We start from the raw sequence: 26621 nt of genomic DNA on the forward strand, positions 1-26621 counted from the left end.
GATATACTAGAAATCTTCAGGGACATTATAAGTCAATAGAGGAAATCTGCCATATCTCAGCAGTCCATTGATACCTGAACAGTATGAGAAAACAAGGGAAGAAAATGTTCCAAACAAATCTAGATGCTACATCAATAAAATCCAATGACAGCATGGCAGAAGAAATGACAGAAAGGGAGTTCAGAATGTACATAATTAAAATGATCAGGGAAGCAAATGATGAGATGAAAGAGCAAATGCAGGCACTGAATGATCACACCAATCAACAGTTAAAAGAGCAAATACAGGAAGCAAAAGATCATTTCAATAAAGAGAGATATTGAAAAAAAAAAAACAGAAATCCTTGAAATGAAGGAAACAATAAACCAAATTAAGAACTCCATAGAAAGCATAACCAATAGGATAGAACACCTGGAAGACAGAACCTCAGATTTGAAGACAAAACATTTAACCTTGAAAATAAAGTGGACCAAACAGAGAAGATGGTAACAAATCATGAACAGAATCTCCAAGAACTATGGGATATCATGAAAAGGCCAGATTTAAGAATTATTGGGATTGAGGAAGGCTTAGAGAAACAGACCAAAGAAATGAACAATCTATTCAATGAAATACTATCAGAAAATTTCCCAAATCTGAAGAATGAAATGGAAGATCAAGTATAAGAGGCTTATAGGACTCCAAATATACAAAATTACAAACAGACCAACACCAAGGCACATTATAATGAAAATACCTAACATACAAAATAAAGACAGAATTTTAAGGCTGTGAGAGAAAAGAACCAAATTACATTGAGGAGGAAACCAATACGGATATCAGCAGATTTTTCAATCCAGACTCTAAAAGCTAGAAGGGCCTGGAACAACATTTTTCAAGCCCTGAAAGAAAATGGATGCCAACCAAGAATCTTATACCCAGAAAACTTACCTTCAAATTTGACGATGAAATAAAATCCTTCCATGATAAACAAAAGCTAAAAGAATTTACAAAAAGAAAGCCAGCATTACAGAACATTCTCAGGAAAATATTCCATGAGGAAGAGATGAAAAACAAAGAAGAAAATCAGTAACAGGAGGAACTATCCTAAAGGAATTGTCAAATAAAGGAGGAAACAAGTCGTGTCAAAATAAATAAATAAATAAAATGAGCCAAATGACCAGGAATTCAAATCATATCACAATAATAACCCTGAATATTAATGGCCTGAACTCATCAATCAAAAGACATAGACTGGCAGATTGGATTAAAAAGAAAGATCCAACAATATGTTGCCTGGAAGAGACTCACCTCAGAGAAAGTGATACCCATAGACTAAAGGTGAAAGGATGGGGAAAAACATACCATGCACATGGACTCAGCAAAAAAGCTGGGGTATCCATCCTCATTTCAGATAATGTGGACTTCAAGCCAAAACTAGTCAGAAGGGATAAAGAAGGACATTACATATTGGTTAAGGGAACCATAAATCAGCAAGACACAACAATCATAAACATCTATGCCCCAAACAGTGGCTCATCCATGTATGTCAAACAAATCCTTCTCAATTTCAGAAACCAAATAGACCATAACACAATAATACTAGGTGATTTTAACACACCTCTATCACCACGGACAGATCTTCCAAACAAAAATTGAACAAAGAAACCATACACCTCAATAACACAATTAAAAATTTAGACTTAACGGACATTTATATAATATACCATCCAACCAAGAGCAAATACACTTTCTTCTCAGCAGCACATGGATCCTTCTCTAAAATGGACCATATATTATGCCACAAAGGTAATGTGAACAAATACAAGAAGATAGAGACACTACCTTGTATTCTATCAGATCATAATGGATTGAAATTAGAAATAAATGAAAGAGTAAAAAACAGAAACTTCTCCAACACCTGGAGATTAAACAATATGCTATTATATGATGAATGGATAACAGAAGATATTAGGAAGGAAATTAAAAAATTCTTAGAGGTAAACGAGAACAAAGAAACATCATATCAAAATCTCTGGGACACTATGAAAGCAGTACTTAAAGGAAAATTCATTTCATGGAGCGCATTCAATAAAAGAAGTAAAAATTAACAAATAAACGACCTAACACTATAGCTCAAAGCCCTAGAAAAAGAAGAACAGACCAACACCAAAAGTAATAGAAGACAGGAAATAGTTAAACTCAGAGCTGAAATCAACAAAATTGAAACAAAAGAAACAATACAAAAAATTGACAAAATAAATAGTTGTTTCTTTGAAAAAATAAACAAAATTGATAAACCCTGAGCGACTCTAACAAAGAGAAGACAAGAGAAAACCCAAATCACTAAAATTCGGAATGAACAAGGAAATATCACAACAGACACGATTGAAATACAAAACATAATTAGAAGCTATTTTGAAAATCTATATTCCAACAAAATAGAAAATTTCGAAGACATCAACAGGTTTCTAGAGACATATGAATTACCTAAACTGAATGAAGAGGACATACACAATTTAAATAAATCAATTTCAAGCAATGAAATAGAAGAGGTCATCAAAAGACTACCAACAAAGAAAAGTCCGGGACCAGATGGGTTCTTAGCCGAGTTCAACAAAACCTTTAAAGAAGAGCTCATTCCAATACTTCTCAAAGTATTCCATGAAATAGAAGAGGAGGGAACCCTCACAAACTCATTCTATGAAGCCAATAGCACCCTGATACCCAAACCAGACAGAGACACATCGAGGAAAGAAAATTTCAGACCAATATCCTTAATGAACATCGATGCAAAAATTCTCAACAAAATGTTAGCAAATCACGTACAAAAATATATTAAAAAGATAGTGCACCATGATCAAGTGGGTTTCATCCCAGGGATGCAAGGTTGGTTCAACATCAGGAAATCAATAAATGTCATTCACCATATCAAGAATCACATGATTATTTCAATAGATGTAGTAAAAGCATTTGATAAAATACAGCACCCCTTCATGCTCAAAACACTAGAAAAAATAGGGATAGTGGGAACATTCCTTAACATTGTAAAGGTCATCTATGCTAAGCCCATGGCCAATATTCTAAATGGTGAAAAACTGAAATCATTCCCCCTAAAAACGGGTACAAGTCAGGGTTGCCCCCTTTCACCACTTCTATTCAACATGGTCCTTGAAACGCTAGCCAGAGCAATTAGACAGACCAAAGAAATTAAAGGAACACGAATAGGAAAAGAAGAACTCAAACTATCCCTGTTCGCTGATGATATGATTATATACTTATAGGAACCAGGAAATTCCACCAGAAAACTTTTAGAACTCATAAGTGATTTCAGTAAAGTAGCAGGTTACAGGATCAATGCTCAGAAATCCAATGCATTTTTATACATAAGTGATGAATCTTCAGAAAGAGAAATTAGAAAAACTACCCCATTCACAATAGCATTGAAAAAAATAAAATACTTGGGAATCAATCTCACAAAAGAGGTGAAAGACCTCTACAATGAGAACTACAGAACACTAAAGAAAGAAATTAAAGAAAACCTTAGAAGATGGAAAGATCTCCCATGTTCTTGGATAGGCAGAATTAATATTGTCAAAATGGCCATACTACCAAAAGTGCTATACAGATTCAATGCAATTCCAATTAAAATCCCAATGATGTACCTTACAGAAATAGAGCAAGCAATCATGAAATTCATCTGGAAGAATAAGAAACCCAGAATAGCTAAAGCAATCCTTCACAGGAAAAATGAAGCTGGGGGTATCGCAATACCCGAACTTCATCTTTACTACAAAGCAATAGTAACAAAGACGGCATGGTATTGGTACCAAATAGACAGGTAGATCAATGGTACAGAATAGAGGACATGGACACAAACCCAAATAAATACAATTTTCTAATACGAGACAAAGGGGCCAAAAATATGCAATGGAGAAAAGATGGCCTCTTCAACAAATGGTGCTGGGAAAATTGGAAATCCATATGCTATTCAATGAAACTAAACCCATATCTCTCACCCTGCACAAAACTCAACTCAAAATGGATTAAGGACCTTGGTCAGACCAGAGACCCTGCAGATTATAGAAGAAAAAGTAGGTCCAGATGTTCAACATGTCGGCCTAGGACCAGACTTCCTCAACAGGACTCCCATAGCACAAGAAATAAAAGCAAGAATCAATAACTGGGATAGATTCAAACTCAAAAGCTTTCTCTCAGCAAAGGAAACTATCAGCAATGCGAAGAAAGAGCCTACGGAGTGGGAGAATATCTTTGCCAATCGTACATCAGATAGAGCACTAATTTCCAGAATCTATAAAGAACTCAAAAAACTCTACACCAAGAATACAAATAATTCAATCGACAAATGGGCTAAGGAAATGAACAGACACTTCACAGAAGAAGATGTACAAGCAATCAACAAACAACATCTCTAGTAATAAGAGAAATGCAAATCAAAACCACCCTAAGATTCCACCTCACCCCAATTAGAATGGTGATTATCAAGAACACAAGCAACAACAGGTGTTGGTGAGGATGTGGGGAGAAAGGTACACTCATACATTGCTGGTGGGGCTGCAAATTAGTGCAGCCACTCTGGAAAGCAGTGTGGAGATTTCTTATAAAACTTGGAATGGAACCACCATTTTACCCAGCTATCCCACTCCTTGGCCTATACCCAAATGACTTAAAATCAGCATACTACAGAGATACAGCCACATCAATATGTTCATAGCTGCTCAATTCACAATAGCCAGATTGTGGAACCAACCTAGATGCCCTTCAATTGATGAGTGGATAAAGAAACTGTGGTATATATATACAATGGAATATTACTCTGCCATAAAGAATGATAAAGTTATGGCATTTGCAGGCAAATGGATGAAATTGGAGAATATCATGCTAAGTGAGATAGGTCAGTCTCAAAAAACTAAAGGACGAATGATCTCGCTGATAAGTGGGTGATGACACATAAGGGGGGGTGGGAGGGGTTAGTGTTAGGGTTAGGGCTAGGGTTAGGGAGGGGGGCAAGAATGGAGGAAGGAAGGACTGTATAGAGAGAAAAGAGGGGTGGAAGGGGTGGAAGGGGTGGGAAGGGTGGGGGGGGAAGGGAAAAAATAATACAATGAATCAAACAACATTACCATATGTAAATTTATGATTATACAAATGGTATACCTTTAACCCATGTACAAACAGACAAACAACATGTATCCCATTTGTTTACAATAAAAAAAAAGAGAGAAAAAAGAAATGACCCATCGATTCTCACACAGAAGCCCAGGGCTACTCGTGTTATGGTTTAAATATTAGGTGTTCTCCAAAAAGTAATGTGTAAGATGATGTAAGAAAGTTTAGAGGTGAAAGTTGGGTTACGAGAGCCTTAACCTAATCAGTGTTAATCCCCGAATAGGGATTAATAACTGGTTGGTTGTTATAGGCAGGTATGGTGTGGCTGCAGGAGATGGGTCATCTGAGAGTGTGCCTTTGTGGTGTATGTTTTGCGAGCTGAGCTTAGTCCCTCTCTATCTGCTTTCTGGTGGCCATGTCCTGAACCACTTTCCTCCAACACACGCTTCTGCCATGATGTTCTGCCACACTTGGGCCTAGAGCTATGGAGCCAGTCATCTATGGACTTAGATCTCTGAAACCAAGAGCCTCCAAATAACCATTTAATTCTCCAAAATTGTTCTTATGGGGTCTTTCTGTCACAGTGTTGAAAAATGTTTTCATAGATGATGCTCAGTGAAGGAAGTATCATATGACAGGTCTGTGGAAATAGGAGAGTGACCCTGGCAGTCTGAAAACCTGACACTTCCTCTACCCAGGGCCATTCAGTAGAATCAATAACACTTGGCAGATCCTCCTACAAAAATCTGGTTTAAATCAAAAGAACAGTTATTGATAGAAAATGACACTAAATAAAGGTTTATAAGGAAGAAAAATGCAAATAGGCCAACCAGCCATTATAAGATTTAGGTGATACCATAAAATGATTTTACAAATGAGTTGTGGATTTCAAATGTATTGAAGCATGTGCTTGCATTTTAAAATATGGACTGGCAGTTAAGAATAGTTCAGCTAATTAAAAGTTCCCTGGTCTCAGTAGGAGTGTTCAAGTTCCACAGAAAGTATAATTAGGTTTCCAACCACTCTCTGTATTTTCCTTCACTGTTGGTAACTCAAATAAAAAATAATTTTAAAATAACCCCCATCAGATAAGAATAAAAGAGGGTGCAAAATTCTGGGATTTGCTTTTATAGGTGCACTTTCTGGCCAGAACAAACCAAAAGGAGAGGTCAGAGTACCTGCTGCAACTCTAGTAGATATACTGTGTTGACCTCACGTCAGCAACATCAGGTATGAATCTCAGATCTACTCCCCATCTCTGCTCAGAGTCTTGGCCTACAATTTTCATTGTAAAGTAGATATTTGCTGGAACTGAATGTGTTTATGTTTTGAAATCAGATGTGTCTGGGTTTTAATAGTGGTTCTTATTAACTTTATGATCTAAGATTCAGCTTTTTTTAATCTACTACTACTTCATGAAATTTCCTTTTTTGTTTAAGATTGAATGACATACAAAGGGGAATGAAGGAAAGGGGGGATGGGGAGAGGAAAGGCAGACTTTCCTATGTTCATATATGAATACACGACGAGTGTAACTCCACCTCAAGTACAACCACAAGAATGGTAGCCTAATTAGAAAAAGGTATATTCAATGTATGTATAATATGCAAAATATACTCTACTGTCATGTATATCTAAAAAGAACAAATAAAAAAAGATTGAATAACATAAATATGGTGCTTGGCACATAGTTGATATCCAGTAAATGTGAGCTTTCTTGTCCCCTTTCCACATAAACAAATGAAGTAGGAGAAGTACAATTCAGCATGGTACCTGGGGGCACCCCACTAATTAATGTTCATGTAAAATAGTTCTTTTCACTGCAACTGTATCAACATGAGTAATGGAGGTAGGAAGAAAAGATAGTCAAGTTCAAATCAAACAGTAAAGATCTATCAACAGTAAAGATGACCAGAAACATTGGCAGGCACATTGGGGGTAATATCCCCTATTTTCTTAAGGAAAACCTCAATGTATGAACTTCAGAAAGACCTTTCCATACATTCTGGGTTTGGAGTTTTAGGTGTATAGAGCACCTGCATAATTATACTAATCCATGAAAATAACAGTCACTTGCTCCATGATGGAAATATGATATTTAAATGCAAATGCAAACCAATAAATAAGAGAGGGAGAGAAAGAAAATAGTATGACTAGTTAATGTATTAAGACAGTTGTTCCCTATGTCTGGATGTAACTGGATAGCACTCACTGGTATCGATTACTTTGAATGTCAGACTTCATAGACCAACATTTGTAGACTTTTCACTTTGTGCCTTGCATTCCCAAGGATCAAGGACCACCAAGAGAGAGATTTCTGGTCATATTAAATGTACAAGAGATAGTAGTATCTATTATCTTAAAACTAGTTTAAATTAATTGCTCTTGTTAGAGGTGAACTTAAAGTCTCTGATCCATGATTTAGTGTATATTATTGTCAGTGTTAAATGATGCTGTAAAAACTCAGAATGTTTTAATATAATGCTTTGTTAGAACTAGAACAATAATAATGAAGTCACTTTTATTTCTTTCCTATTGACCTGATAGATCACAGAATAAAAAAAAAAAAGTAAGTTTTTATAGGCTCATAAGTTTCTTGGTGATATTTGCAAGGATATTTTTTCAAATTTATTCTTTTTTGTTATATACAACACCAGGATTCACCCTGACATTATCACAAAGGTGTGGAACTCAACCCACTCCAATTCAATCCCTAGCACTCCCTCACCATTCCCCTCCCTTCTCTCCACTGAGCTCTCTTTAAACCACTTACAGTTTACTCACTGGGCTACATCCATGCAGGCACATATGAAAGTTCATTCTGATTCATTCCACCATTTTCCCCTTTCTGCAAAAGGTATTTTAAATGCTTCTATATTCTTTCTGTCGAAGTAAGATTGTTGTTTGAAACAATTTGAAGAACACACAGAAAATAATTTTAAAATTTTACCTATAATAGATATGTTGAATTTTGCAGGAAATGACTCCAAATGCCTTTAAATGTTCCCAGAATGCACTAGGTAAATGTTACATTAATTCCAAGAAAATCAACTGCATTTGTCCAAAACATTGCAGTGATCACATGGGGCTCTGTCTATCTCATGATAGCCAATCATCTATGAAAAAGCAGAAATCAGGTCTGAAATAACTGTTCAAAAGGGAGCAGGTACACAGGGTAGAGGCTTGCATACCAAGGTTCTACTTCAAAGATTTTGTGTGAATTTGGATGATCCCAAGTTTCTCTCTGTTGATTTTCCAATTGTAAAGTGACTAAATATTTGTCTGGCTACTGCATGATATTGATGTGATTACAAAAAAAAAAAAGTCTATTTGAAATGGTTTAGCAAAGCATAAAATGCTTAGCAAGTTCAAAACATTGTCAAGAATAATACAAACATTCTATCCTTTCTCAGTGCTGATGCACCAATGTTCTTAGGACCATGACCTCATCAACTGTCTAACCGTCTGTAATATACAGAGACCATTTATAATGGAGTTTCATTAAATTAACTAACAGAATATAGATTGTTTTATTTAGAAGATTTGTGGCAGTTTTGAAAGGCAAATAACAGAATCTCTCTATAATGATGGAAGCATGGATCGATTTAATTCTTTCAGTGACAATTAAGTTACTCAATCCAGTTAATGCTCCAGTGAAACACTGAGCTGAGTTGCTTGAATCTTGAATTTCACTGCTATTTTTACGACAGGTATTGCTTCTAGAGGAAGACATTTTGAAATTAAGATTTTATCCTGGATAAATCCACATTAATACTTTTTGTTACTTTTCTACTTGCACATTTTTAACACTGGATTTAGTTAGATAATGAATGATCCACTTAAAAATTCTTTCTTCTTACTTTTTCCTTTTTACTTAGGGGAGTGCAAACAGAATGGTTGGTTATGATGACCTTGATATATCACTTCAGCAAATTCCCATTAGTAAAAAGTAAAGTGATTATTGAAAATTTATTGACTTTTTCATGTCACTCAATGACTGGAGAGAATGGCTATTTTCTGTCATTATGTTTCTTAGATTCAACTAATGTGACGAGAAATATGTGAAATAAAAAATAAAATATAATTAAATGAAGTAGCAAACATGTTATTAAGGATAGCACAAACATCCTATCCTGTAAGAATATTCTTATAATTTATGTCAAAGAAAAGCCAATGGGAGATGAAGCTTCATGGAATAGGTGTTTGAAGAGTAGTAAAAAATTACATGTACTTTTAAAAGAGTACAATTCAGCTACACGTACCTATAAAAAGTTAAAAAGAATCTGGTCAATTTGAAATCAAAGCAAGATTCTGGTCTACTTGCATGTAACCTTATAAAACATACTATTAACATTTTTTTCAGATGAAGGGGGGAAAAAAGACAGAGGACCCAGGGCCCATAGTCAGGATATACCTGAATAAGGATTCAAGTTCAAGTGTGTCTGTGAAGTCCATGAGTATCTTCAATGCCAGGATGCTTCTCAAGGAAAGCTAGAAACTTAAGAAGCATAGGGTGAATGATGGAGATAAACAAGTAGAAACACAGAAATATGTAATGTTCCATCATCACTGGGGTCCTAGTGAGACTCATTTCCAATCCTGGTACTCATATGCCTCAATTTGGTCAGCACTACTTCCAGAGCTTGGCAAAGATGGCCCTTTAAGTGAGTGGCAGTCAGGATCACAAATGAGTCAGGTGACATTAAGAAGTTACTGATTTTTGTTGATAATTTTGTGCAAGTTGTGGAAGACGGATACTGCAAAGAATTTAGAAGATAGTAGGACTCATCATGGGAAGGCAAGTTTAAAAAACAAGGAAATACAGATACAGGAGATTTTTGCATTAATGACCCTAATTTTCTCACACATACACCTGCATCTATACCCTTATATAATACTTCCCTACATAAGCTTTGGACTTTTTCAGATATGAGACAACAGTGAACACAGCACAAACAAAAATTCATGAAAACATGAAATTTTGGAGTCCTGAAAACATTGTGGTAACAAGCTAGTGCTAGAAGACTGTAAAATAAATGAGAAATAACTACCTGAAAGCCTACCATACAGATATGCCAAAAATCTGAATCATCCATCCATTCATAGCTGGTTATAGTATATCAGAGAGCAAAGTAGGCAACAGCCAAACAGACCCACGCCAGCAAAGAATACCCATGGATCCACAGAATAGCATGTTAAATGAAATGTTTGTTTACTTTTTAAATTAAAATGACTATTTAAGCTTTTGGGGTAGTTTATCATACAGCAGAATCTGATATGACAGAATAATATTTCAGGCAATTAGTAAACTAAGCAAAAATTTTTGCACCCAAGAGAAAAAGTTATCTGTTCTTTGTTGCCCACATAGTACTAAGGGACCCAGTAGGATCAAAATGTATAAGGGACTGTGTGGGGTATCCAGGTAGAAAAGGTGTGGACAGTCTCACAGAATCTCATACCTCAGAATGGTAAGGAAGCAGCAGAATTACTTTCATGCAACTGAGAATAAAATAAAAAGCCAGCATAGGATTTTAGGAAACAAACTATGAGATAGGATCACTTGCTATGTCCTCACAGGGAACATGGTGCGCTCACTTGCTCTCTCTCTCGCTCTCTCTCGCTCTCTCTCTTTCTCTCCCTCCCTCTCTCTCCATACACACCCCTTTTAGATTCTTAGTGATGTGGTTGAAAGGTACTAATAAAAATATCAACTTTTGGTATGATGCCAACATAAGGTTTATAATTATCAATAACACACACACACACACACAACCACATAAATAGAAATTTGTACTGGTACTAAAAATTAGGGAAGTGTGCAGAAGCAAGGCAGTCAAAGACTAAGCAATTTATCCAAGATGGGGTCGATTGCAACACCCTCCTGAAAGAACACCACAGTAGTGAGAATGCTCTTGGGGTTATTAACAAAACCCTAAAACCAGGGTGGGAAGGGTAGAATTCAGGAGGGAAGGCAGCACATCACTTGGCATCCAGCTCATTGCAGTAGATCAACACCACCCGAAATCAGCTGGAGTTGGGCTACACCAACAGTAAAACTGCCAAGTATGCTTTCCCCTCTCATGGTGGAGAGAAAGCACCACAGGATATATCAGGAATGGCCACATCTTGCAGGAATCTGGGCAACTGAAAAATACAACACAGGATAGAAATATGTCCCAGTGAAATGGGTCCATCACACTGAATGACAATATATCATGATGGAAGACTGAGGTTAGGATTGCTCACACCACCAGCAAACTTCCCACTATACATAGTCAACAAGCTAATGTATCAATGAAAATTTATATTAATCAGTAATCCAACTCAAGCTGCAAAAGGGGCAAACTATGGCACTATATTATAGGAGGAGAATCCTCTCTTCCTCCCAATAACTAAACATCAGTCCTATATAGAGCTTCTCATGTTTGAGAGGTGGTAAATGGGAAAAAATAATCACAAAACAAATCTACAAACATTTCTGAAACTTAAAATGATGTGAAGTAAATTTATCACTACATCTGCCATGTGCACTTAAAATTGTTAAGTGACAAGATGTAATAAAAGAGACAAAAGAAAAATTTTACAACAATACACTATGATTAGATTATAATTTGTTAAATGGTAGGTAGAGACAAAGTACTTGAAAAAACAGAAAGGTGAAGGAAGGGTAAATATGCAATAGATAAATTCTCTGTTAGCATCAGTAAAGAGTGGAGTTTCTAATGAAGAAAATTAGTGAATGCTATAATGCAAAAAATATTAATTCATACTACAGAAATTTGGGGAAAAGTTAAGAAAATAATGAAAAAATTATAATTGAGGTGTATAATAAAACACGTAAGTAAATGTTTCCAAAAAGTAAAGCAAGACTAATAAGCAAATAATGCTACAAAACTACAAAGAACTACTGTTTTTCAGCATTGAACTTAAAGAACTGTCAATATTTTTAGTTTACTTTTTCTTCCGTATTTACTTCTTGTAAATTTTTTTGGTATCTTTTAAGTTATCTTTGGGGTATTGTAAAAGAAGAACACTATCAGCATAATTTTAGAAAAAAAATAAGATTAATTTCAAGAAAAATGTATTAATATATTTCTCTCTGAATTTCTGTGATGCATTATGATGCTTGGAAAAAGTCTCAGAGCTAGTTATCAGCTTCTGAAAGAAGCATCTTAGACTTAGAAGCACCTTAAAATTTGCTAGGCAGACAGAAATAGCACACATTATTTATTCTTTGCATTTTCAAATTGACCTAAGATAACAGGGTTAAGTCATCAAAGGCATCTTAAAAGTTGCTATTCAAAATATTTATATGCAGCCAGGTGCACTAATTCCAGTGACCTGGGGGACTGAGGCAGGAGGATCCCAAGTTCAAGGCTAGTCTCAGCAATTCTGCAAGACCCTCAGCAACTTAACATGACCCTGTCTCAGAATACAAAAGGAAAAGGGCTGCAGATGGGCTCAGTGGTAGAGTGTATTATGGTTTGGTGTTCCCCACGAACTCATGGGTGAGACAATGCAAGGTTTAGAGAAAAAAATGATTGGGCTATGAGTGCTTTAATTCAATCAGTGAATTAATCCCCTCCACAGCAATGGAAATAATACTTCTGAGTTTGGAATTTAGCAGACAGGGTTTAAATTCCAGTTCACTCATCTGCTGAAAGACCTTATGATTGTGATAGATGGTTAATTATCTAATCTTTTCAGTCCTTAGTTGCATCATCTGACAGTAAATTTAATGAAATGTCAGGGAACTACTCACCTTTAGTTAGCTATGGTTTTCACAAGCTGGTTGGGTCAGAAAACCAAGTGATCAGTAACAAAAGAGGAGGCATCACATTATTTTTTCCCAATATGAATAAATGTCAAAAAATTTAGAATAACCAATGACTTAGTTTTCTTCTAATGAAGTCTCTCACTAGCAAAATCACTCCAAGTAATGGAGGTTCAAGACATTAATAGTATGAAAAGTCAAAAGATTTCTGAAAAAAGTTTATTTGAATTAAGTTCATATACTTTCTATGAGGACAGGGTGAAGGGAAATACTTGCAACTCAATTTTGAAAAAAAATATTACACGTGAAAATACTGATTCCAAAGGTTAGGAAAAGAAATGTGAACATCTCAAACTAAGACATTATAGTAACATACTTACTATTCTGACTTGAAGTAAATTATGGAAGGATACATTTTAATAAGAGGCACTTACATATTACCTATAGAAATTCCAAATAGCTACTTTCTATCACTTTACTGCCCCTAAAATTAGAAATAATTGTATGTATATAGTGCTACATGCTTTTAATCACAGTTACTAGAGAGGCTGAGACAGGAGGATCACAAGTTGGAGGCCATTATCAGTAATTTCACAAGATTCTGTCTCTTAAAAAAAGGAGGGGGGGCAGGAGGCTGTTTATGTAACTCAGTGGTAGACCACTTGTCTAGCAGGTGTGAGGCCCAGGGTTCAATCCCAAGTGGTGGAAAACAAACAAAAACCCACAGTGGTTTAGCTCTTTTTTTCTCCCAAGTTGGTCAAAATCACTTTCATCTTTTATTTGAGTTCCTACCTAACTGGTTTCCCAAATTCTATGCTTATCAGAGCAGTATTTCTAATACATAAATCACATCACTCCAATTCCCTGAACAGGATCCTCCAGTGACTAGAGAGTGCATCGAGTAAAATGTAAACTCTTTACAAAAAAAAGAAAAAAAGAAAAAAAAATATATATATATATAAATTTGTAGAGCCTTCATGGTCAGAAAACATCCTCTTGTGGCGGGCAGAACCAGGCGGAACCAGGGCCCAGGGTTATGCCAAGTGCATCCAAAGATGGCAACTGGCAGAGAGCAAACGGCGATCTGATTATGCATGGAGAGAGGCAGAATGCATTTACTGTATGATAATCAGTTCAGCTGCCTAGCACGTGGACAGATATACTTTGTATGTATGCTCGAGCAAGTGACTGCTTGACCTTTAACAGGATTGGATGGACATATCTGGTTACAATTGCTTATGCATGAGACTGCTTATATATTGAGGGTGTTATTTGAATAAAGGGGGAAGCTGCTTCATGAACTTCTAAAGAGTACGTGTCTTTTGTCCCGCTGGTCGGGCTGTAAGCGCGGGAAGCGGCTTTCCATAAGCGGAGCCGCTTGGAGCTGCCGGGCAAAGAAGCCGCTGTCTTTCCTAAGAGCTGCGCGAGCCGCTTGAAGCAGCCCGTTGGCAAGCAGCAGCAGCTCTCCACACTCTTATCTCATGCATACTGTGTTCCAAGAATGCTAAGGCACATGGATATTTTTCTCTGCCTGAAATGCTATCTCCTCTTCCTTTTCCTTCCCATATCCCCTCCCCACCACACACACACTTTACCTATTTAGAGACTTCCACCCTGTCTGAGATTTCATAATCTGGACCCGAAATATCTCTATGGCTTCATGCCTTTATATTTCCCTGTACTCCTGCACTTCAGTATATGTAGAACAGTATATGTCAGTATATGTAGAACTGCATGAAATGACAAGGCATTAAGTTCATTTCATTGCACTTATTGATTCATCTATTCAAATTTTTTATCAAAAATTTTTCTACCTGGTATTCATAGATCATAATTCATTTTTTTTTTTTTTCCGTGGGGGACAGGAGATCAAACCAAAGGGCACTTTACCACTGAGCCACTTCCCCAGTCTTTTAAATATCTTATTTAGAGACAAGGTCTCTCTAAGTTGTGTGAGGCCTTCCTAAGTTGCTGAGGTTGGTTTTGAACTCACAATCCACCTGCCTCATTCTCCTAAGACACTGGGATTACAGGTATGTGCCACTGTGACTTAATTCTAATGGCATATATAACTCAAGTCTTCCCTAACCAATTAGGTGGAATCAGATTCACCTTCCACTCTGCTTTTTGTTCCTATTTTGTAAATGTTGTAACTATACTACAGTGCAATTATGTTTGCATGTTTGGTTTCTCAACTATGTAAGTGGTGAATGCTTTAAATACAAGCCTATTTATCATTTGTCTTTTCCCTCTAGGCATCAAGGAAAATATCTTGGCAATAAATTCAATAAATATCGGTTCTGAGTTCAATTGCCTTTAAGGAGAACATATCTGGGATAAACTTTGTTGACTTAAGCAGAACCAGGCTCACTACTTTATAGGCATGCTTGATATATACTTGATAATTTCAACAAAGAATACTGCATGCAGTGAAAATACAGCTCCATTTTATTAAATAAGAATATAAGAATAATGGAATTTAAATATATATATATACATTTTTTCAACCAAAGGTGGAGTCATATAGAAATGCCATATAAAAAAGAAAGAATAAAACTCAACAACCAATGTATGATTCTGTTAGTACCCCTTCTACTCTATTATAGCCATATCTGAAGAGCATGGTAACTTCAAAGATTCTGGCTCCTACCTATATTCTATAGGAACCTTTTTTACATTATATATTTCTTATTCTAAGGATGCTCCTGATTTTTGTAGGAAACATTCTAGACCTGAAAAAAGGACCACAGAACTCACCATAAATAGGTGAGGCACACTTAATCAAAACATGGGTGTATGAAAGCTTGCTGAAATGCTTGTGTGAAGAAAAGTCGAAGCCTGACCGAGCTTGAAGGTCTGACCTTAATCATGTCATGATTGTGGGCTTATCACTCCTCATGCCAAATTTTTACTTCATTTTTGACATAATTCCCTCTGTTCTGAAGGACCATCTAAGCTTGTCTAAAATCAAAGCTACTGAATATTGGTTGCTTGATGTCTTCACTCCTTCCTGTAAGGTCTTTAGCACACCTACAAATAGCCAAGCTAAAATGAGAGTCATCTTGTACCCATCCTTCCCCATCCTATATATCAGTGTGATTAACAAATCCAGACTCAATGTATTTCCAAACACCCACAAATTCCTTCCTGTTCTTCATTCTACCATAAGGACCTAACTTACACTCTCAACATCTCTGACTGGCTAGGTATCCTCTCCAAACCATTATTCACAGGCTCCTTAGGAAGACCCTTCAAAAATACATGTCTCAGTATGTAGCATAATTGAGAAAATAAATATTTCTATGGCTAAATATTAGAATCAAGTCTAAAGACCCTTTATAAGGATAACTGGACATCCTCCCATTCCATTTCACTGAGAGCCCTGTGTTCTAGTTATATCAGACTTTATCATCCATTTGTCATCACTTTGTTAATTCACTTACTGAGTCAAGAACACATCAGGCCGGCTGGGGAGATAGCTCAGTCGGTAGAGTGCTTGCCTTGCAAGCACAAGGCCCTGGGTTCAATCCCAAGCACTGCAAAAAAAAAAAAAAAAAGAACACATTAGGCAGGTGCTAAGAGCTAAGAACACTCAACTTTGAACCTTCCCTGAAGAGTTCCATGCCATTAAACCCAAAAGGAAGTGATGTTAGTGTTGAAGAATGAACTCCACATGTGATTCCCCAGGTCTAAATCCAGTCCCCACTCCAAACTCCACATCTGATTCCCCAGTCCAAATCTATAATATGTATCCTTTGTAGGGTATTTATTATCTTTTCACTTGGAGTTGCCTGATTACTAAAGAGGTGATTAATGAAAATACCTATGTCACATGGATTAAATGAGTTAATGCATGTAAAACAGTGACACAGGGTAGGCATAGCAAGCAAATTTGAAAGACACATCAGAATTACTGGCTAGAGGGGTACTTTTCAAACTATATACATGTGGAATTCTGATCATAGTGCTGATTCTGTTGCAATTACCCAACATGCATGTATGAATATTTTGTATCTCTCAGTTATATACACAATATAAATTGTGAACTGAAATAGCCACAAAATAGGTTTCTTTGTTCATGTGTTTCCCCTCCTGGAAGGGAAGGTGAAGAGCTGAGTTTGCCAGGAGTCTGGGGTAGGGAGAGTGCACCCAGGAGGCAATGGAACCAGCCTAACTACTGGAAACCCTGCTCTGTGCCTGGGCTCCCCAGCACATGAAAGGAAGATGAAAATAGCTACAATTCTCTGCTACAAACCATGAGCAGCTATATGCCTGAGGCACCAAGAGTAGGTGGACAATTTTCCAGATCTGAGCTCAGCCTAGTCATTTGCTAGCTTGGAGACTGGATCTGCAATACAGTGTGCCCATAGGGTAGAAACCCATATCAGGGCAGGTGCTGCTGATGAAGGCTTTGGTTCTCACCTGAGTATCAAAGGCAGTTGAAAAAAATCAAAAGATGGTGAAGAATTTAAGACATCACGGAAAGAGAAAGAGTGAAGGGCATCACAGTTCCATAATTCTACCAATGTAACACAGAAGCAGTCATATGCAATACACAATTAGTTGTAGCTGTGTTCCAATTGAAATTTATCTATTAAAAAAGAGGCTGAATTTAGCAAATAGGCCATAACTTACTGATACCTTTAAAATCAACACAACATCACCACAAAAGGAACTTATGAAGTGAGCACACAATTTATAAAAATGAGTAAATAAATTAATTAAGGAATTATGCAGCAGAGCAGTGGCCTGTACTCATTCATCAGTACCTGTTTCTGTTGGCTGAGTGGTCATCAACTCACCTGGGAGACAGTGAGTGCTTTATCAAATTTGAGTGCTTTATTATAGTCTAGATACCAGCCTCTAAAAGTTGAGCACAGTATTTCCAGGAAGATAATAAATGGAAGAGGAATTCATTTCAGGTAAAACAAAAACTAAAGGGGACATATTCATGAGATAAAGGAAAAACAATATTAATGATAAAAATGAGAAATTGGGAGGCAAAATAAATATAATAAAATATATTAGAAATTTTGGAATCAAAAATGATAATGATTTCAAAAACTACATGGATAGTAACATAACACCAAATTGGACAAAAATCAAAGAAAATTTAAAAGTGGGAAAATAGAAGACAATGTCAAAGAATGCATGAAGATTATAGTAGAAAGGAGAATTTTCAAAATCTGAAAGAGAAGAGATGAGAAATTAGACCAAGCAGCTCCAATTTATATCTAAAAAGGAGTTGCAGGAAAAGAGAAATGTGATGACAGTTTAGTAGATAATGGCTGAGAAATTTTAAAACATTAAGGAAACCAATCTTAAAATTTAAAAGAACAAAGTAAGTTCAAAACAAGATAAAAAATTTTAAAATGTCTTTATATTATATATGTCCATAGAAAGCCAAAGATGAATAAGAATAATGAAAAAACCTATATTAGTTATCAGAAGTAAGACAAATTATCTACACAAGAATGACAATTAGGTAAGGTATCTTCAAAACTCTGTTGAAAAGCATGTCAATATAGAAGTCTACGTCCAGCAAAACTATCATTCAAGACAAAGGAAGAAATTTAATTTTTAGTTAACTGTAAACAAATATTTTAACATCCACTGGATATTTCTGTTTCAAAAAGTATACTATTTGAGAAGGGGAAACATTATATGTAACAATGGAAATATAATAATTGATTAAATATACTCATAAGGGTGATCACCTATTGATTATAATATAGTAGCAGTTTCTAAAGGAAATGACAGTACTAAAAGTCTGGAAAAACATGAAAAGGAAAATGGAAGGAGCTCAATTATTAGCTGAATGTTCTAAAGCTTTTATTTGCAAGGATAAATACATGATATAATAGCATGTTATCAAATTGTATAATTAAGAAAATGTTAATATGTATAATGAACCAACAATTTAAATAGAATACACGTATATAGTAATACACGGCTTCCAAAATTTTATTGGTGGAGTCAAGGGAGAAATAGTGAAAAAAATGTATCAAGACAACTCATAAAGAAAATAGAATGCAAATATAAATAAATTATCCTGCTATAAAGTAAAGAACATAAAATTGAACAAAAGTTACAAAAATTACATGTATCATGGTCTCAACTGTATAATTTATATACATGCAATACACATGCCAGACAGAAATATACCAAAATATAAATATTTTTTATATTGGACTGTAGGAGTGAAGATAAACACATTTTATTCTTTATATTTTTCTGTATTGTCTAAGTTTCTATTTTAAACTGATGCAAATCTTAAAATCATAATAAAAATTTATTTTTAAGGGAGTATAACATATAGTAAGGCATGTGCTTAGCATGTGCAAGACCCTGGATTTAATCCCTAGGACTCAAAAAAAAAGTTATTTTCTAAAATACTTGTTTTTTTCCTCTCTCAAAAATAAGGGAAAAAGTAAATATCAGCAATTTGCCATTTTGAAATAAGTAGAAAAACCGAACACAGTAGATGTTCTATAAAATGCCAAAAGGAGATTCGGTTGTCTTATTAAAGTATCTAAGCCATAGCACATTATTTATAAGCCATTCCTGAGAAATAAAAAGCAAGTCTCCAAACAGAAACAGAAGTGATAGTTCCAGTAGATGGGTGACCTCACTGATCACACCTTATGATAAATAGTTGATATTTATTAGATATTTATTGTATAAAAATTTTAGAATAAATGCCTTACAAATTATCCTCTTTTTAAATTTAATTTAAGCGTGAGTGTGTGTGTGTGTGTGTGTGTTCTGGGATTGAACCCAGGGACTATGTATCACCCAGGCCTTTTTATTTTATTTTTTTTATAACTTATGCTTAGAGAGTGTGGTACGGATTATTTAGCCTTTTTTTTGCAGTGTTGGGGATTGAACCCAGGGCCTTGTGCACGTGAGGCAGGCACTCTACCAAGTGAACTATATCCCCAGCCCCCACTTACCTTTTAACAATGATATAATCTGGGTCCAACGGTGACATGATAAGTATCATGGAGCACAAGCTCTTGGCTATAAAATAAAAACAAGATGCAAACCTGATCCTGATTGTTATTCAAATAATGAATATCCTGTTAAATAACTAAATTTTCAATACAGATTTTTTTAAACAAAAACAAAATTGACAAAACTTTTCTTTTGCGACATATCCCCAAAATTGAGTTCTACGAGGCTACAAAACATTAATTTACTTCCCTGAAAAAACATTGAGAACATTACCTTTTCTCATTAAGAAAAGCAGAAATAAAACATGTAAGTTCAAGATTATGTTACCTTTTTAAGTCTTTCTTCAGTTTTCTGAGATCTTTTGAAAATCTTCAAACTTTATCTGTGTGGCCTGAAAAAGGTCCTGCAGTTCTGGCATTGGAAAGAAACACTGTTCTTTTCCAGCATCCTAAATGACAAACATTACTTTTAAACAAATAGGCATCAATATAAAAAAAAAAAATATTATGCAATAGCAGCAAAGGAAAAAACAAAATCAGAACAACAACAAAACATTACCAAATAACCCAAAGAAAGAACAACAAAACTATATATCTAAAAACGATCTTACCTCGTCAAAATTTCAAAGATAATATGAAACAATATATGACAGAAGGCTTCTGCTATTGTTCTAGGTAGAAAGATCAAATAAGTAACAATATATTTCACAAATTATTAAATACATAGCAAATACAAATACAAATTATTAAATACTTATTTTATCTAAAGAGTTATGCCTCAAGTGAAAGCAGAGTAATTTAAGGGCAGTCATAACTATAAATACTTCCCTAGTTTTACCCTCCTCGATCAACTTTTATGTTATTTATTTAATGTTTTATGATGAATTTTTGTTCATTATTTTTATAACTACTACCACAATGAAATAATTAAATATCGCTAGCTTCTCTATATAGCTGGACTAGCAGGTACTACTGCAACTCGAAGTGTGACTTAGAATCATTAGCATGTAGAAAAGTATCATTTCAAGTAAATGGGAGCTTTTAAAATGTGAATATTATAATTTGTTATATCAGGGACTGAGATTGAGGAATTAATAATCATGCAGCTAAATAAGATAATGTGTGTAGTACTATATTTTTAAAGAATGTAAAGTTGTTTCATATCTAACAGTATTCAAAAATAGCTTTTCACTTCCTTTCTAGAGGTATTGAATTTAATTAACTTTTTCCTTTTCTACAAGTTAGCAGTAGATAATTTGACTTCAAGAAACCAAATATGTGTGTGAGTGTATGTATTTATGTACATGTGTGTATATACATATATTTTTTAAGCAAAAGTCTATGACATAAACTAATTTCTCTTAAATATTCAATCTGTTAAATTGAAATAACTTTGTCCTAAATCGGTCTCCATACTTGAGTGACACAGTTGGCCCAAAGTGGCCTTACACATAGTAATCTGAAACCTAATTTGATGCATAAATTTTCACCTAGCCTGAGTATACCCTATATAACCAAGCAACTGAGTATCAATGCTGAACTTCTACTCAGAGGCTGAAAGCTGCCCAAACAAGGCCACATAATGCAAATGACAATTCTTGTCAATCAGGCTGTTTTTGTATGTCACCTATTTTCTGTAATTATAAATACAACCTGCACATTTGGAGGTGTGGCGCCTCCTGAACCATCTTTGATCTGGAATGCTGCCTTGTTCTAGAACTTTTAATTGCTCAAGTAATCTCTGTAAATTTTAACTGGTTGGTACTCAGATCAAGCCATGATTTTTCCTCTGATTATAAAAAGAACAACTGTCCTTCATAGTTGAGTTTGACATGAGATAGTAATATATCTATTAAAGGTTTCCCTCATTAGACAAGATTTGCTTGTAAAATGATTTAAGCAACCTTTCTTTTAACTTGTAAATCAATTGAACAGCAGTACATGAATCAATTACTGAAATATTTGTTAAAAACCTGCTGGTAGTCATACTGAACAAAATTCTGAGTGATCTAAGTAATGGTTCTGGTCCATGAGGTTTACACATAAAACTGAGTAGATCAGATTACATTCATTTTAAAGAGAAAGAACCAATTCAGGAAGACCTTGCATAGCTTTTCTGTGAGGGCATGTGAAATTATTTAAAAGCACTTGCTTCCTGATTCAGTATTTTATTTTTATTCTAGATTACTCCATAATTAAATTAATAAAATTTAATTTAACAGAGAGTTGAATCAAAGATGTAAACCAATACAAAAACCTCACAAATAATCACTGTTCATCTATAATTAGGATTACCACAATATATTTTGGATCCATTTTGATAAATTGAATATTATGTTGATGTATTTATATTTCAATGTTATTTGAGAAAATAGTTTCAATAATATGAAGTTACTAAGAAATATCTGAAAACTAACATACTTAGAAAACTGATTGTTTTTTACAAATGTGATTTATTAAGTCTATACATTCCTAGAAAATGTTTCTCATATACATATATAATAGCATATGAAATATATATTTGTGGTTATTGAAATAACCACAAAAATCACAAAAAATTATGCCAAGAAAGAACTATGTGCTGTTTAATTTTAGAAAAGCACACTGTCTGGCATTTCATAGACACTCAATGAAAGATGGTGGATAAACACATACATACATGTATGTGAATGAAAGAATAAACAAAAACCTGACTGGCGAAAGAGACCAAAAAAGTCTCTCTATCTTATGAGAAAGATAACTGTATTATCTAGGAAGGACAATCCATATATTTTCACTTCTAGAAGCCAATTGTTTACTTAAACTCAGTATTTTAGAAATGTGTTCATAATTTCCTTCATCAGAATGTTCTGTGTAGTGATTCTTTTATCAAAGAAACATAACTCTTTATTGTCTAAGTTTACCAAATCAGTCTTTAGTCTGTGACTCTGCCCAACATCTCTAACCTTATATTTCTACTGGCACGTTTACAATCACTTAGATAATAATTTTAAACAAACATCTGTAGAAGCAGATTAAAAAAATAACTAGATCTGCAGAGTGGCTTAGACCTTCTCATGCACACCAGTATGAGGAAGGAAATGATATGCAGAAAAGCAAGGTCATCTTTCATATTTTATTGATAAATTACTTCCCTCATCTTTGTTTTGTTTTCAAAATACATTAGCTGTTGGCCTCTATAGACTAACATGGAGAAGATAACAGGTAGATATCTAATTCATAGAAAATGATTCATCCTCACATTCGCAAAAGAGAAATAGTAGCAGACTTGGTAATGATAGACTGAAAAGAATAATTACTTTTATTTAGAAATACTATAGTTATTAATTAGACATAAAATTCAAAATTACTCACTTCAGGAGACATCATTATTCACAAATATGCTGTGGTTTACTTTTATCTACCTCAGAACATAAAGAAACATTTGATCTTGGAACATAAAGAAATATTTAACAACTGATTTATAGTCAAATCTATTACCAAACAAAACATCAAACAAAATATTCTCAATTTGCCTGTATCCATTAATAAAAAATACTTCCACTGCTTTTGACATCTTTCAGCGTTGGGAGAATATCTAACCCAAAGCCATCTGCCTGTCCCCGAGTTTTATTTCCACCTTTCATGTAGTTGCCAAAGGCAAGAACCAAACCTAGAACTTGCATAACCCCTGGGCCATTTTTTAATGTCTGTAAGACAGGATAAAGAACAAATCTTTTCTTATACAAAGTTTTACTTGAATCATCCAAAATCGATGCCAACTATTCATATTATAGCAATAGTTTTGGGTCACAACCAAACTTTGTCCTTCTTCAGTATTATGTATACTTTAAGAGCAGTGTTCTCCAAAGTTAACTTTAAAAAGATGTACCAACAAGCATTCAGGTAAGCTTTTATGAGTTGAAAGATGCCAACCTAGGCCTTTTCTGTGATGTAATTGCAAGGGAAATAAATATGGCTATAACATGGAGAACTACTACAAAACATCATCATCATCATTATCCTAATTGTGCCTGTGTCTAAAACAATATAATTTTTTGGCATAAATTATAGAAAACCGAAACGAAGTTATAAAGATTCATTTCCAAATGAGTACACACTCACTTCTTCCAGAACATACTTAACTTCAATTTTCATGTCATTTCCTCTGAAGATGTCTTTGATAACATCTCTCCACTTTTCAAAAGGATTTACCACAACTAGAACAAATGGTACTACTGATTTTTGACAATTTATAAAAAAATGTTAATATTGGTCATTTTTGCCAAACATTTATTCTTCATTTTCAAAGGAATTTTTATCTTCTTTTGAACCAAATGGCTTCTCTTAAATCATTTGGTTGCAATAATTATTAATAATTTGTTGAGGGGCCATTCCAAAGAAATGAAGGGAAGTAAATAATATGCCTTCGAGTCCCATTCATTTGGAAGTCTGCTATCCAAGGGGACCATAAGAAGTAAAGATTTGGTTTTGGCAAAAGCAGTGGTAAAAGAGCTCTCCAGAGGCCAGCACACACTGGCCACACTCTCTCAATGTGGTCCTGCAGCCCTGTTTGCCAATGTGAGCATGTGCTTTGATCTTGAAGCTCAATCATAAGTGTTCCCGCCTGTGGGACTGCTAACCCGCAAATTTAATGAGTACTTAGAGTAAATAAAAATTTTGTAATATGAACATGACTGAACAGAATTAAATATCAGAACTCAAGCTTCGTTCACTTTGGACCAGAACCCTCCACACATAATTTCTGTAGTAATTCCAGTGTGCAATGAATTGAGCAAATACGTTCTGAAAATGTTAACTGGAACAGGATGCAAAAGACTCGCTCTGAAAAGTGGGGGATTAATGACAGTTCATAAAGGCACCTAAGGAAATAAAGCCAAGTTAAGAGAAAAAATATAATTTGTATAAAAAGATGTTAATCCTCATCTCATTCATAACAATTACATACTCAAGACACTGTTTTTCCAAATGGCAAGAGCCCATTGTAGCCTCGATGCCCTCCATGTGGCCTGAAGGCATTGCTTACTGTTCAGGTTTGTCCAGAGACTTGGCATTTTCCTTGTCTTTGGAGGATCGGCCGAGCTTTTCAATTTTTTCCAGTTAATCTGACTGCACTCTCTGGAGAAACAAAAGCCAAATCTGTTTCTCAAAATCTGGTCAACTGTATCCCTTAGATAATGATGATCTTCATAAAGCAAAACTCTCCATATTTTCAAATTTCTTAGCATCTGTTTGTAGTAAAACTTGAATTAATTCACAAGGCATTTTAAAGTGTAAATATGTGTAATACAAACCAGATCATCCCCTGAACTCCCGAATAATGTTACTGAGTATTAGTGATCTGCAAGACATTTATTCATTCAAAAATACTTTAAAACAGTTTTCCTTTCTTGTTATTGTGGTTGTTTATAATACTCTCTAGAAAGAAAGAATGTCATTTCTAAAATCATATTTCTTATTCAGAAATCAGTCAAATTAAACTTAGAAGCAATTTGATCCTTAAGTTTTTGTAACATTTTATCCTATTGCAATCATTGTGTACTCCTTTTTGTATTTTAGGGAAAGTACAATTAAATTGCTATGACATGGAAAAAAATGGTTTTGATCCCTTTGCTGAATTTCTTTGTGAAACAAAAAATAGCTCCAGGCTAATTTTCTTCCTAAGTGTCTTCTTTCACCTTTTATAATGGCAAGCTAAAAATTTGTTTGTTTATAGAGGAGGATCCTCTGCGTTTTAAGTGTAAGATAGAAGACCTTAAAGTATAGTAAGAAGCACAAATATATTTCTTTTACAGAGCATTTAGATTATTTTTATTTGTATTCTTGTCTTTATTTTACAATTCATAAAGATGTTTCAAAAGAGCCCAAATTGTACATTTTCTAAATGCATTAAGGAGTAATAAGTATACTACTATTGTTTTAATCTGTTCCTCAGAACTTAAAATTCCTTTTTTTTTGTTTGTTTGTTTGTTTAAACAGAAGAGCAACTCAGACAAGAACTGCTGCAGAAGATGAAGTCTTAATAGATTTCTAAGGAATAGGTAGGCATCATCAAAACAAAGCTGAATTCTGCTCTGTCACCTTGCCCCCAGTTTACTAGGACTTCTCTCAGGAATATTAGGGGAGTAAATATCACCTGATTTACTTCTCAGTTACCTGGAGTCAGCCCCATGGCACACTGAGAATGTCACTTAAAGCCACATTACAAAATGACCTTTTGAAAATGACAATTTCCATTTTACTTGCAAACTAAAGACCAGGGTAAAATTATAAAAGGATATGAAAGCTAAGTATACTGACAAGGCAAGATTTACTGCAGGATTCACAAGTCCACACTTAAATCGGGTACAGAAAGATTTTCAATTTCAATAATTCTTTAAAAAGAAATTGGAGTTTTTATGAGAGCAGTTGTTCATCTGCTTTTTCTAAGCCTGACGTCATTCTATACCTAAAATTTTATCCAGTTTGATACAACCTGGTGAAATATTTCTACTTTTGGTTTGATTTTGTTTCTTGAACTTGAGACACCTTGACATGGACTAACTTAGCTGAGCTGGTACATGGAGCTCAATGACTAGAAATTCACTCCACAGGTCCAGTAACTTCCCTGTATCTTAAAAACCAGACCAACCAACAAAAACCCCATGGGCAGCCACCAGAGAAAAAAAATGGCCAGGATAAATCAGAATAATTGAAGGTACAAAAGAAAGAATAAAATTCCTCAATATCTTCTGAACAAAATGGCTTTCTCCTAGTAATATAGTCACGTCCCAAACTATTGAGCA

General features: G+C 34.8%; 2 long non-coding RNA genes across 2 annotated transcripts; both read right to left on the bottom strand.

The window, feature by feature from the left end:
* Positions 1–6514: 6514 nt before the first annotated feature.
* LOC306642448 lies at positions 6515–13806 on the bottom strand. Its single transcript, XR_013758528.1, has 2 exons — positions 10766–13806; positions 6515–10719 (listed from the first exon to the last, which is right to left on the bottom strand). It is a non-coding gene; the product is annotated as an uncharacterized lncRNA (long non-coding RNA).
* Positions 13807–19717: 5911 nt separating this feature from the next.
* Positions 19718–24938, bottom strand: LOC306642447. The gene is made up of 3 exons (XR_013758527.1): positions 24863–24938; positions 20165–20507; positions 19718–19903 (listed from the first exon to the last, which is right to left on the bottom strand). It is a non-coding gene; the product is annotated as an uncharacterized lncRNA (long non-coding RNA).
* Positions 24939–26621: the final 1683 nt, after the last annotated feature.

This window comes from Sciurus vulgaris (assembly GCF_902686455.1).
Source record: "Sciurus vulgaris genome assembly, chromosome: 12".
Taxonomy (NCBI): domain Eukaryota; kingdom Metazoa; phylum Chordata; class Mammalia; order Rodentia; family Sciuridae; genus Sciurus; species Sciurus vulgaris.